This window comes from Saimiri boliviensis, chromosome 5 (genome assembly GCF_048565385.1).
Source record: "Saimiri boliviensis isolate mSaiBol1 chromosome 5, mSaiBol1.pri, whole genome shotgun sequence".
Taxonomy (NCBI): Eukaryota; Metazoa; Chordata; class Mammalia; order Primates; family Cebidae; genus Saimiri; species Saimiri boliviensis.
Window position 1 is genome coordinate 143,189,792 of NC_133453.1, and position 12,190 is coordinate 143,201,981.

The 12,190-nt window shown below is 35.4% G+C and overlaps 1 protein-coding gene across 9 annotated transcripts in view; it reads left to right on the forward strand.

Moving 5' to 3' along the window:
* Window positions 1–12,190, forward strand: part of MEF2A (myocyte enhancer factor 2A) — a 142,240-nt gene that overhangs the window by 42,298 nt on the left and 87,752 nt on the right. Inside the window, exon 1 of one of the 9 annotated variants that reach the window (XM_074400091.1) lies at window positions 1,532–1,682. The exons of the other annotated variants lie outside the window; for them this stretch is intronic. The gene's annotated coding sequence lies outside the window, so the exon portion shown is untranslated. Of the gene's footprint in view, window positions 1–1,531; window positions 1,683–12,190 lie in introns of those variants that run through there. 9 annotated transcript variants of the gene reach the window in all.

Here is a 12,190-nt window from a genome sequence, read left to right on the forward strand (position 1 = left end):
GAAACCATATCTAGCTTTAAATTTTAAGGCTGCTTTTGTAGTATTAACAAAGTATGTTAACACATTATTAGACTTTACAGCAGGTGTCCCCAAACTACGGCCCGTGGGCCGCATGCGGCCCCCTGAGGCCATTTATCCGGCCCCCCGCCGCACTTCAGGAAGGGGCACCTCTTTCATTGGTGGTCAGTGAGAGGAGCACAGTATGTGGCAGTCCTCCAACGGTCTGAGGGACAGTGAACTGGCCCCCTGTGTAAAAAGTTTGGGGACGCCTGCTTTACAGTGAAACTCAGTAGAAAAAAATGAAATCAATATTAACTAATAATGAGAAAAGCAGAGTTGCAGAAAAATAAGTATAGTGTGTTACTTTTGTGTAAGTAAAATGAGTAAATAAGAAAAGAACACATATATCTTCTTACATTTGTGGAAAAGAAACACAGTAAGGCTAAATCAGTAAGCACTGAAATTGGTTACCTACAAAGGGGAGGTAGGGAAAAGTGTCCATTCTTTGATTATACATTTTAGTATAGTTTGGACTCGGAGAAGCACATTAATGTTCTACGTATTTAAAAAAAAAAATCGTAAAACTAAATGCAAATAGACATGAACCCAACTGTATTCTAAGTGAGTAACAATAAGTCTTAATGGGGGCTAAGGGAGGAAGTGAATCGATCCATTTAAAATTTGAACATAGCTTTTGACTATATCCCCTTAGTTTATGGGGAAAAAACTACAAATATGGAGCCCCCCCACTTTTTTTTTTTTTTTTTTTTTTAGTGATTTTTGTTGTTTTTGTAATGGTATAAGTGAGACAATTCTGAAACAATTTTATTTGTATTGTAGGCAGTACTTCTCAACCATTGGTAGTTTTCATCCCTAGGGAATTTGGCAATGCCTGGAAATACTTTGAACTGGTCGTGACTTAGAGGGAGGTGCTACTGGTATCTAGTGGAGAGAGGTGAAGTTATGTTACTAAGCATCATACAACACACAGGACCTCCCAATACTTCCCCGCCAAACCAAGAATTATATCTGGTCTAAAATGTCAATAGTGGACCATTAAGAAACTCCAGGCCAGACATGTGGCCTACGCCTATAATCTCAGTAGTTTGGGATGTTGAGGCTGGCGAATCACTTGTCAGGAGTTTGAGACCAGCCTGGCCAGCATGGTGAAACCCCGTTTCTACTAAAAATAAAAAAAAATTTGCCAGGTGTGGTAGCATGTGACTGTGGTCCCAGCAATCCGGGAGGCTGGTGGAGTATCGCTTGAACCCAGGAGGTGGAGGTTGCAGTGAGCCCGTATCGTTCCACTGCACTCCAGTCTGGGGGACAGAGCGAGAACCTGTCTCAAAAAAAAGAAAAACTCTGGATAAAGGAAATGAATAAATGCATTGATGTTGGTGCATGCTAGGGTTCTTAATGGTGGGAGAAGGGAAGTTCTGGAATATAGAAATGGGAAGGCAGAGAAGAATCTTGGGGAAATTGGAAGTATCAATATGAACATGTATTCATATTATGTTTATATGTTTCACAGAAATGGCCAAGCCACAGTGGTACCACCCAGATCTTGATTTCTAAATACATTTCCCAATGAAGGGAACCAGAAACACTTGGATAAATGGCTGCTTCTAAGGATGACTCAGGAAGGTACCAGATCAGTGTAGAACATCTTGTTGGAACAGAAAGTAAGAAAATGCTCAAGGAAATGCTCTTAAAAAAAAAACAAACACACACAGGACCCAGCTTGAGGGAAGTCTTACTGACCAATTCAGGGATCATTTGAATTACAAAATAGGTGAGGGGAGCAATAGGTTATAATCATTAAATAAAAGAGGAATACTTAAATTTATATTTATAATAAATAGACAAATAGGAAAGGGCTTGTCTTTACAGTTAATAAATATGGAGGGAGTAGTAGAATTGAAAAATTATTTTGTAATTGTCATGGTGTTGATTGGTTCAGGCAAAAATCACCTAGCAGTTCTAAATCCAAGGGGAGAGTTTGATGCCGAGTAAGATATTTTTGTGGTTTTAACATGTCTTCTCACAGAAGAAGAAAAGAGGTTTTATATAGCAGAGAAAGCTAATGATACCTTAATCAAGTGATCAAAATAAGTATCGGTAAAAGGTAGATAGAACTAAATGCCTCTGGATATGTTACCCTAAGAAGGATAGAATATCACTTACATAGTATTTTGACTAGAACAATCCCAAACTGAGGAATATTCTGTAGAATGACTGGCTTTTATTCTTGAAAATGTCAGTGTTATGAAAGAGAAAGGCCAAGAAACTGTTCTAGATTATAGGAGACTAAAGAGACTGACAGCTAAATGTAATATATGGTCCTGAATTGATCCTGTTACTGAAGAGGGTAAAAATGTCCTGAAAAACGTTATTGGGATAAGTGAAAAAATTGGATTTATGGCCTGCACTTTAAAGAATTGCGGCAATGTTGTATTTATTGAATTTGATAACTGTGCTGTGGTTATATTAATATTAGAGGATATTCTTAGGAAATTTACACTTAAATATTGAAGCATAAAGGGCATGATATATGCAGCTTACCCACAAGTGGTTCAGAATAATACATTTGTTTATGTATTTTTATATAGATGTGTAGTACATATGCACATAAACACCCATGAGAGCAAGGAGAGAAAGAATGAAAGTATATGAAAAAAAAGTTAAAAATTGGTGAATCTAGGTAATAGGCATTCTCTATACTGTTCTTGTAACTTTTCCGTAAGTTTGAAATTATTTTTAAAATACAAAGTTAAAAGTTGTAAGTTAAACAGTAAAATAAGAACAGTTTTTCTAAATGGTTGCAAATGTGAGTGTACTTGCTAAAGACAAGCTTTATATTTTAAGGTGTATGTGAAATTTAAATTGTGAAAGGATAGATACACTGGATCTAGGAAGATCTATATGCCAAAGTATGAGCAAATAGGAGATGGCAGCACTTGGAGCTTGAAAGATTGTGACGCCTCTGGCATGACTGCTGAGGATGGAAAGAACTAGGCTATTAGAGCAGTGGTGGTGTTTCTTTATGCCACTGGGGTTTGTAGTCAATGCTCTTTTGGCAGTAGTGAGATAAGGATTTCCATGGTAGGGCTGGGCAAGTGGCAGCCAGACTACTGACATGGGGAGAGCCCTAGACCTATGGTCCCTGGGCAAGGCTGGTGTATTGCGTCTGAGACTAGCTGCTCAGGGAAAACTGATGCAGAGATTTAGCTTCTCATCCCCTCATGAAGGCAACAGAATACAGCAGTTGGAGTGCTCTTTCGGAGTAACACAGACCTGAGTTGTCTTGGTTCTACTATTTAGCATCTGCGACCTTGGCAGGGTGATATTTACTGCCTAGGCTTCACTTTTTTTTCAGATTTAAAATGGGAATAATTATAATGCCTATCTTATAAAGAAGTTATAAGAATTTAAAATGTTATGTGTAAAGTACGTTGCGGTTGTTACTATGCAGCAGGGCCTTCGAAAACCTTTATTTCTCCATTCAGCCAACAGACTACATTATAAAAAACGTAACTCTGTATGAATTTAACTTATCTGATTAAATGGCTGTGAACATATTTTAAATATAGACTAAGTACCCTGATCCTAAATGTTTGGAACCAGAAGTGTTTTGGGTTTCAGATTTTCTCTGCTTTTTTGAGTCAGAAAAAAAATCATATACATAATGAGATACCTTGGGGATGGGACCCAAGTCTAAACATGTAATTTGTTTCTTATATACCTTCTACACATAGCCTGAAGGCAATTTTACACAGTATTTTTACTAATTTTGTGCATGAAACAAAGTTGTGGCTGTGTTTGACTGTGGCAAATGTTGGTGCTGAAAAGTTTTCAGATTTTGGAGCATTTCAGGTTTTGGATTTTTACAGTAAGGCTATTCAAACCTGTATTATGCAAATATACTTGAGAGGCTTGATGAAAGATTTTTTTTAAAAAAAATCTTTCCACATTGGATAACAGAAATGAATGGAAATCATACCCATTTCCCGTCACTGAAAATTGCCAAGTGTATTTTTACATTTGGGAAAAAGACTTCAGAAGTCATTTGAGGGGAAAAAAAAAACAAACTGTTGAAAAAATTATTCTTTTGATTAGGAATTAGTATTTAGTATTCTAACCCCATTAAGCAGGGTTGCCCAAACTTTTCTCTTTTCTGATTGTACACATATGAGATGGGATTCTTTGATGTGGTTTACATTAAAACTAGAAGTTAAAGTTATCTTCCTAGTTAAATGAAGCGGAATCCCTCTTTAACACCACTTTGATGCAGTCTCATTTTTTCATTCAGGAGATTATTTTCAGGTATGCATTTTTATAAATCAGATAATTCGATTTGTTATTAATTATAGTTACCATAATGGCTTTCATATTGCTACATATTTATATTTTCATTATTTTTAAGGCTGTTACCCATTTGTGGCAAGTTACACTAGTTTTATAGCAGTAATAAACCTTTGTATTTGAGTACATTTATTAAAATAAAAAATAATTTTAAAAATAGGTAAAAATGTATAGAGTGGTATCTAATTAGGGCAAAGATTGACAGGTTTGTGTATGAATGACTAAAGTTCAGGAACAACTGCTGTGTTAGTGGAAAAGTTCCTAGATGCTTTAAGACCTTAAACAGTTTACTTATCCTCCTTGAACAGTTTACTTACCCTCCTTGGGTTTCAGTATCTTTGCTGAAGGGAATAGGAGTTATGATACAAGATGATTTCCAAGGTAACTTGAAAATTACAGGATTTTACCATCCTTAGGGCAGCTTGATTGGAGTTTTGTAAGGAAAAGGGCTTAGATAAAAATGGGTCCTGAACAGTATTGACTCGGCAGCACTTGTTCTTTCTTCTTTTTCATTTGACAGACTACAATAAAAGGGAAAAACCAAAGTATCTACCATGCTTAAGAAAAAGTTTAAAAATATGTTACTAATTTTATCTTTCATATTTAGATGAATTTGACATTAAGTTATTGGAAATTAAAATGTTTTTCATTTAATTATTTTCTCCTGATTTTCATTGTGCATTTGAAAAGATGATAATATGTTTGAAGAGAAGTATACAAAATAGCAGGTACACAGGAAATACTTTGTTTTCAGATCATAAATGTTAACATTATAAATGTTAATGTGTTCTATACCGTGCTTGAAAATGTACGTGTTAGTATAGCAGTAATACTGTGTCTTTTGGACCACTTTCCCCAAAATATTTGCAAATGTATGGTATTTTATTCTAGCCTCATGTGGTACATATAATGTATATAGTTTCAATTTTCCCGTTATAAAAGGTCAGTTTTACTTAGACATTGTCAGGTACCAAAGGTTATACAACTAGCTTAGTGACAAGTTTGAGGCTCGGATCCAGGTTTTCTCACTTGGCTTGCAATAAACCTTCTCAATCAGTTTATGAAGAAAGAGTAACTGGAAATTGCACAAGATACTAAAGTAGAAGCAACATTTCAGTAATGTTTAAAGTTCATTCTGGAATGTTTTCTGGCATTCAGGATTGTTTTCTTAATTTTAAAAGCATCCATTAGTTCTTGTTTTGTAGTAACTTTTTCTTACCACAACAATGGCGTGTTTTTAGGAAAAAAAAGAAAAAATTTTTTTTAATTGCCTGTAAGTTATTGCTTTAAATAACTTAAGTATTTGCTGCTTTTATCTGTGAACACAGTATCTACAGAATTTTTTTCTTTTGACTTTTATTTTTGGTTTGGGGGTACGTGTGTATGTTTGTTACATGAGTAAATTGCGTGTCGATGGGGTTTTGCGTATGAATATTCACATGACCCAAATAATGAGCACAGTACATGATAGTTTTTCAGTCTTTACCCCCCTCCCACGCTTCTCCCTCTAGTAGTCTCCAGTGTTTGTTGTTCTCAACTGTGTGTCTGTATATGCTCAATGTTTAGCTCTCACTTATAAATGAGAACATGTGGTATTTGGTTTTCTGTTCCTGTTAATTCGCTTAAGATTGTGACCTCCAGCTGCATCCATGTTGCTGCAAAGAACAGTATTCTGTTCTTTTTATGACTGTGTAGTGTTCCGTGGTGTATATGCATCACATTTTCTTTATCCATTCCACTATTGGTGGACATCTAGATTGATTTTGTGTCTTTGATGCTGTGCATAGTGTTATGATGGAAGTACTTGTGTCTTTCTGGTAGAACCGTTTATTTTCCTTTGGGTATATACCCAATAAAGAGATTGCTGGGTCAAATATAGTTCTGTTTTAAGTTCTTTGACAAATCTCCAAACTGCTCTCCACAGTTGCTAAACTAATCTACATTCTCACCAACAGTGTGTAAATGTTCCCCTTTCTCTGCAACCTCACAAACATCTTTTTTTTTTTGAAACAGAGTTTCACTCTATCCCCTATGCTGATGTGCAGTGGCGTGATCCTGGTTCACTGCAACTCTCCGCCTCCGGGTTCAAGTGATTCTCATGCTTCAGCCTACCAAATAGCTGGGATCACAGGCAGCTGCCACCATGCCTGGCTGATGTTTGTATTTTTAGTAGAGATGGGATTTCACCATATTGGCCAGGCTGGTCTTGAACTCCGGACCACATGTAATCTGCCTGCCTTGGTCTCCCAAAGTGCTGGGCAACCCCACCAACATCTATCTACAGAATATTTAAAAACAAAACTAGAATTACATTTTTTCTACCCACAACAATACATTGTGAACATCTATTATACAGTGTTTTCAGCCTTTTTAATGGCTACAGTACTGTACAAACAGGCTGCCCTTGTAGGCTTGTTATTCCCCTGCCATGTATTCACTGTTCTGATTGTGTTGGGATGAACATCTATATGTGTCATTTTTGTCTTTGTCTTATTTTTTCCTTAAATTCTTGAAAGTAGAATGGATTTTTGCAGGGGAAGCTGAAATTCATATATTTGTGAAATATTAAGTTTTTAAATGTTGGCCAAATTATTTAAAAACTACATCTGCAAAATGATTTGGGGTCATTCATTTGCAATAGTAGTGTTTCTGCTCCGTGGGGCTGAGTTTGCCGTTTTCATTTTACGTTTTGTCCCATTAGTATTGTCTGTATGCCTAAGACTCCCAAATGCATACATTTAGCCCTGATGTATGAGTCTTATGTCCAGTTTCCTATTTGGCATTTTCACTTGTCCATGACTGTCTCAAGTTTACTATGACCAAAATTGAATTCTACTCTTTTAAAAAATTAATACTTAAAGATTTTCTTTTGACAGATACCTGTTTCTTGAAAGAGTTCAGTTGTTGATTGTACATAATCATTTTTATTCCAAAAATTATTTGATAGTTTAAAAAAAATTAATGTATAGTTGATTCACTAGAATCATCAAAATGGGGTGTTCTTATGAACTCAATGATTGATGTTAATAAGGACTCAGTTTAAAAAGGAAAGTTTACCTCCTGTTTAAAGTCCATGCTCTTAAAATACTTATTTACTTAAGCAACAAGGTTCTTTAAAACAGTAAACAGAATTGAGTTTAAAGACTGTGAACATCTGTGATCAGTATTAATACTAAATCGGTCTGAATATGAGTGCTAGATTCTATGATAGCTTTTAAATTATGACAGTAGAGTTTGTATTTAAATATATGTTTTTAAAAATATGGGAATGTTTTTAAAAATCTGGTTCTTGATTTTTTTTTTTTAATGACAGATTTTTTTCAGTTACCTGATAATTCAGTTTAAAGTAATTTTTTCCTGCATTCCTGTTGCTTGAATAACAGATTATAGGACTTGGGATTTAATTAGAGAGATTCTTTTTGCTTCCTAGGAAAAGATAATATTATTTTATGTGAGAAATACCCATCTGTGTTTTCTAAAGGTAGATTTTAAATGTAGCCATTTTGAGTGAAACTCTTTTAGCTTTACCATATGGAAAAATCAGTACTTGCATGATTTAAAAAGTTAGTTGTTAGCTTGTATTAATAAAATCTGACTCCTGGAACTATTTGAAAGGTACATGCATTTTTTTTTTCAATATTTGAATATTTTGAAATTGTGGTAAAACATACTTAACATAGAATTTACTATTTTAACCTTTTTAAAGTATATAGGTTAGTGGCATTAAATAAATACACATTGCTGTACAAGCATCATCACCATCCTTCTTTAGGAGGTTTTCATCTTCTCAAACTGAAACTCCATCCTCATTACACACTAACGCCCTACTCTTGACCCTCCCTGCCTTAGCAACTATGTACCATTCTGCTTTATGTCTCTGAATGTGACTACTTTAGGTACTTCATACAGATGGACTCATTAGTAGATTTGTCCTTTTGTGATTGGTTTGTTTCCCTTACATAATGTCTTCAGAGTTCATCTGTGTTGTAGCACGTGACAGGATTTCTTTTTTTTAAGGCTGACTAATATTCCATTGTATGTATGTACCACATTTGGTTTATTCTCCCACAGATGGGTGTTTGAGTTGTTTCTACCTTTTGACTAGCATGAATAATGCTTCTGTTAACATTGGTCTATGGATATCTAAGTTCTTGCTTTAAGTATGTTTGATTATATATCTAAAAGTGGAATTCTTGGATCAGATGGTAATTCCATATTTAATTTTTTGAGCAAATGCCACACTTTCCATAGCAGCTGTACTATTTTACATTCCCAAGAACAGTGTACAAGTGTTCCAGTTTTTCACACCCATGCTAGTGCTTTCTATTCTGTTTCTCAGTAGCCATTCGAATGGATGTGAAATGGCACCTCATTGTGGTTTTGACTTGCATTTCCTAATGATTAGTGATGTTGCTCAACATTGAACATTGGTTTATCTTCTTTGGTGAAATTTCTATTCAAGTCCCTTTCCCATTTTTAAATTGGGTTATATTTTTGTTTATTTTGAGTTTTAGGAGTTTTTAAATATATTCCAGATATTAATCTTATATCAAATTTTTTTTTTTTTTTTTTTTTTTTTTTTTTTTTTTGAGGCAGAGTTTCACTTCTGTTGCCCAGGCTGGAGCAATGGCACAATCTCAACTCACTGCAAGTTCTGCCTCCCAGGTTCAAGCAATTCTCCCTCACTCTCCCAAGTAGCTGGGATTATAGGCATGCGCCACCAACCCAGCTAATTTTTAAAGATGGGGCTTCACCATGTTGGCCAGGTTGGTCTTGCCTCCTGAGGTCAGATGTTTGAACCACCTCAGCCTCCCAAAGTACTGGAATTACCTGTGCCTGGACACAATCTGCAATTATTATCTTTCATTCTGGGTTGCTGTTTTACTCTGTTGATAGTATTGTTTGGTGCACAAAAGTTTTTAATTTGATAAAATCTAGTTTATTTTTTCTTTTGTCGATTGTGCTTTTGGTGTTGTGACTAAGAAATTATTGCCAAATCCAACATCTTGAAGCTTTTGCTGTGTATTTTCTTTCTAAGAATTTATAGTTTTAGCAGTTGTATGTGGTGTTAGATAAGCATCCAACTTTATTCTTTTCCAGGTGGACATGCTGTTTTACCAGCACCAGTTGTTGAAAAGCCATTGAATGGTCTTAGCATCCTTTTTGACAATCATTTGACCATATGTGAGGGTTTATTTTTGAGTTCTCTATTCTATTCCACTGGTCTTTATGTCCATCTTTATGCCAGGGCCACAACTGTTTTGATAACTGTAGCATTATAGTAAATTTTGAAATCAGGAAGTATGAGTCTTTTAACTTTGTTCTTTGCAAGATTATTTTCGCTATTTGGAGTCCCTTGAGATTTAATATGTGTTTTAGGGTGACCTTTTCTATTTCTGCAAAAATATCATTGGGATTTAATAGAGATTGCATTGAGCTTGTAGATCCCCTTGGACAGTATTGATATCTTAATAACATGATCTTGAAATCCGTGAATATAAGACATCTTTCCATTTGTTTGTCTTAATTCTTTCATCAGTGTTTTTTAGTTTTCAGTGTGCATGCCTTTCACCTTCACCTCCTTGTTTCATTTCCTAAGTTCAGATGATACCTGACTTAAAATGGTTTGACCTACGATTTTTCAACTTTACAATGTTGTGAAAGCAATATGCATTCAGTAGAAACCATACTTTAGTATGGTATTGAATGAATTACATGAGGTATTCAACACTTCATTATGAAATAGGTTTGTATTAGATGGTTTTGTCCAACTAGACTAATGTAAGTGTTCTGAGCATGTTTAAGATAGGATAGGCTAAGCTATGATGTTTGATAGGTTAGGTGTATTAAATGCATTTTTGACTTAGGATATTTTCAGTTTTTGGTAGGTTTATAGAGATTTAACCCCGTCATAAGCCAAGTAGCATCTGTATTCTCTTTGATTCTATTGTAAATTGAATTTTCTTATTTTGTATGCTTCAGTGTTAATATATAGAACTGTAGCCTCCCATGTAGTGGGACCACAGGTCTTTGCCATTTCACCTGGCTGATTTTTTTGTTTTTGTTTTTTGTTTTTGTTTGTTTGTTTGTTTGTTTTGGAGTTGGGGGTCTCACTTTGTTGCCCAGGCTTAAAATATTCTTAATAGTATTCCATTGAAAATATTTTCTGATTTTCACTGTGATTTCTTCTTTGACCTATGGATTATTTAAGTTTTTTGCTTAAGGTTCACAGCAGGGTTTCCGGATTATATTAGTCTGTTCTCATGCTGCTTTAAAGAACTGCCTGAGACTGGGTAATTTATAAAGGAGAGAGATGTAATTTACTCACGGTTCTTCATGGCTGGGGAGGCCTTGGGAAACTTACAATCATGGTGAAAGGGGAAGCACACACGTCCTTCTTCACATGGTGGCAGGATAGAGAAGTGCCAAGCAAAGTGGGAAAAGCCCCTTATAAAACATCAAATCTCTTGAGAACTCACTCACTATCATGAGAATAGCAGCATGGCAGTAAGTGCCCCCGTGGTGGTTCATTTACCTCCCACTGGGTCCCTCCCACAACATGCAGGGATATGGAACTACAATTGAAGATGAAATTTGGGTAGGACACAGCCAAATCATATCACAGATTAAATTCTTATTAATTTCTAGTTTAAATTGTCTTGAGGTCAGAGAACATGTCTGTCCTTTGAAATTTGTTATGACTTAGTTTATGATCCAGCATATGACTACAGTCACTTTTGGTAAATGTTTTATTTGCAGTTATCAAGTATTTTCTGCAGTTGTTAGGTTATGTTTCTATATGTAAGTTAAGTTGTCATTTGTTTAGCAGTCTAATCTTTTTCTACTTGTTTTGGTCTGCGTGTTCCTTTGTTCTGATCTGCTTGTTCCATCAGCTACTAAGAAAGCTCTGTTAAAATTGACTTGTGGCCGGGCATGATGGCTCATCCCAGCACTTTGGGGAGGCCGAGGCGGTCAGATCACTTGAGATTGGGAGTTCGAGATCAGCCTGGCCAACATGGTGAAACACTGTCTCTACTAAAAATACAAAAATCAGCTAACTGTGATGGTGTGTGCCTGTAAACCGACCTACTCAGGAGGCTGAGGCAAGAGAATCATTTGAATGCAGGAGGCAGAGGTTGCAGTGAGCAGAGATCCCGCTCCTGCACTCCAGCCTAGGTGACAGAGCAAAAAAAAAAAGACTTGCTATAATTGTATACTTAGTTTTTTTGGTGTTGGCTTTATATTTAGGCATACCCTGTTTCTTAGCTGACGTTTATTTTGGAAAGGTATATTTTTACATCGCAAAACTCAGTACGGTAGTCTAACAAACTGGTATACGGGAAAACTCACAAATTATATTCCAAGTATAATTTATAGAATATTAGAATCATATTTAGACATTTTGAAGTATGTAAAGGGAATGTGCATCTCTGATGTTGCTGGTAATAAGCAAGACATTGCAATATTAGAAGCCTTTGAGCTGTTGTCTTCCACAACGTGTTTGTGCTGAACATTTTTCTAATTGCCTTTCATATTGAGCTCTTACTTTTGCTTAGATTTGCAGAATGCAGAAAGAAGTTGAGGAAGTGTTAAATTGTGGAGAAAGAAAAAAAGCCAGTGAGAAAGTAACTGCATATGAAGTCATGTAGTAAGCATTTTACATCCCTTAGCCATGGTAATTTACTACTATAAATGGGCATTTTTTGGTGTGTTGAATTTTAAAAGAGAAATGATTGGGGATTATGGTTGGTGTGTAATATATTATAATTTTTCCCTACTTGAAATAATGGGAAATAAATTTCTGGTTATGGTTTCTGCATAGAATATC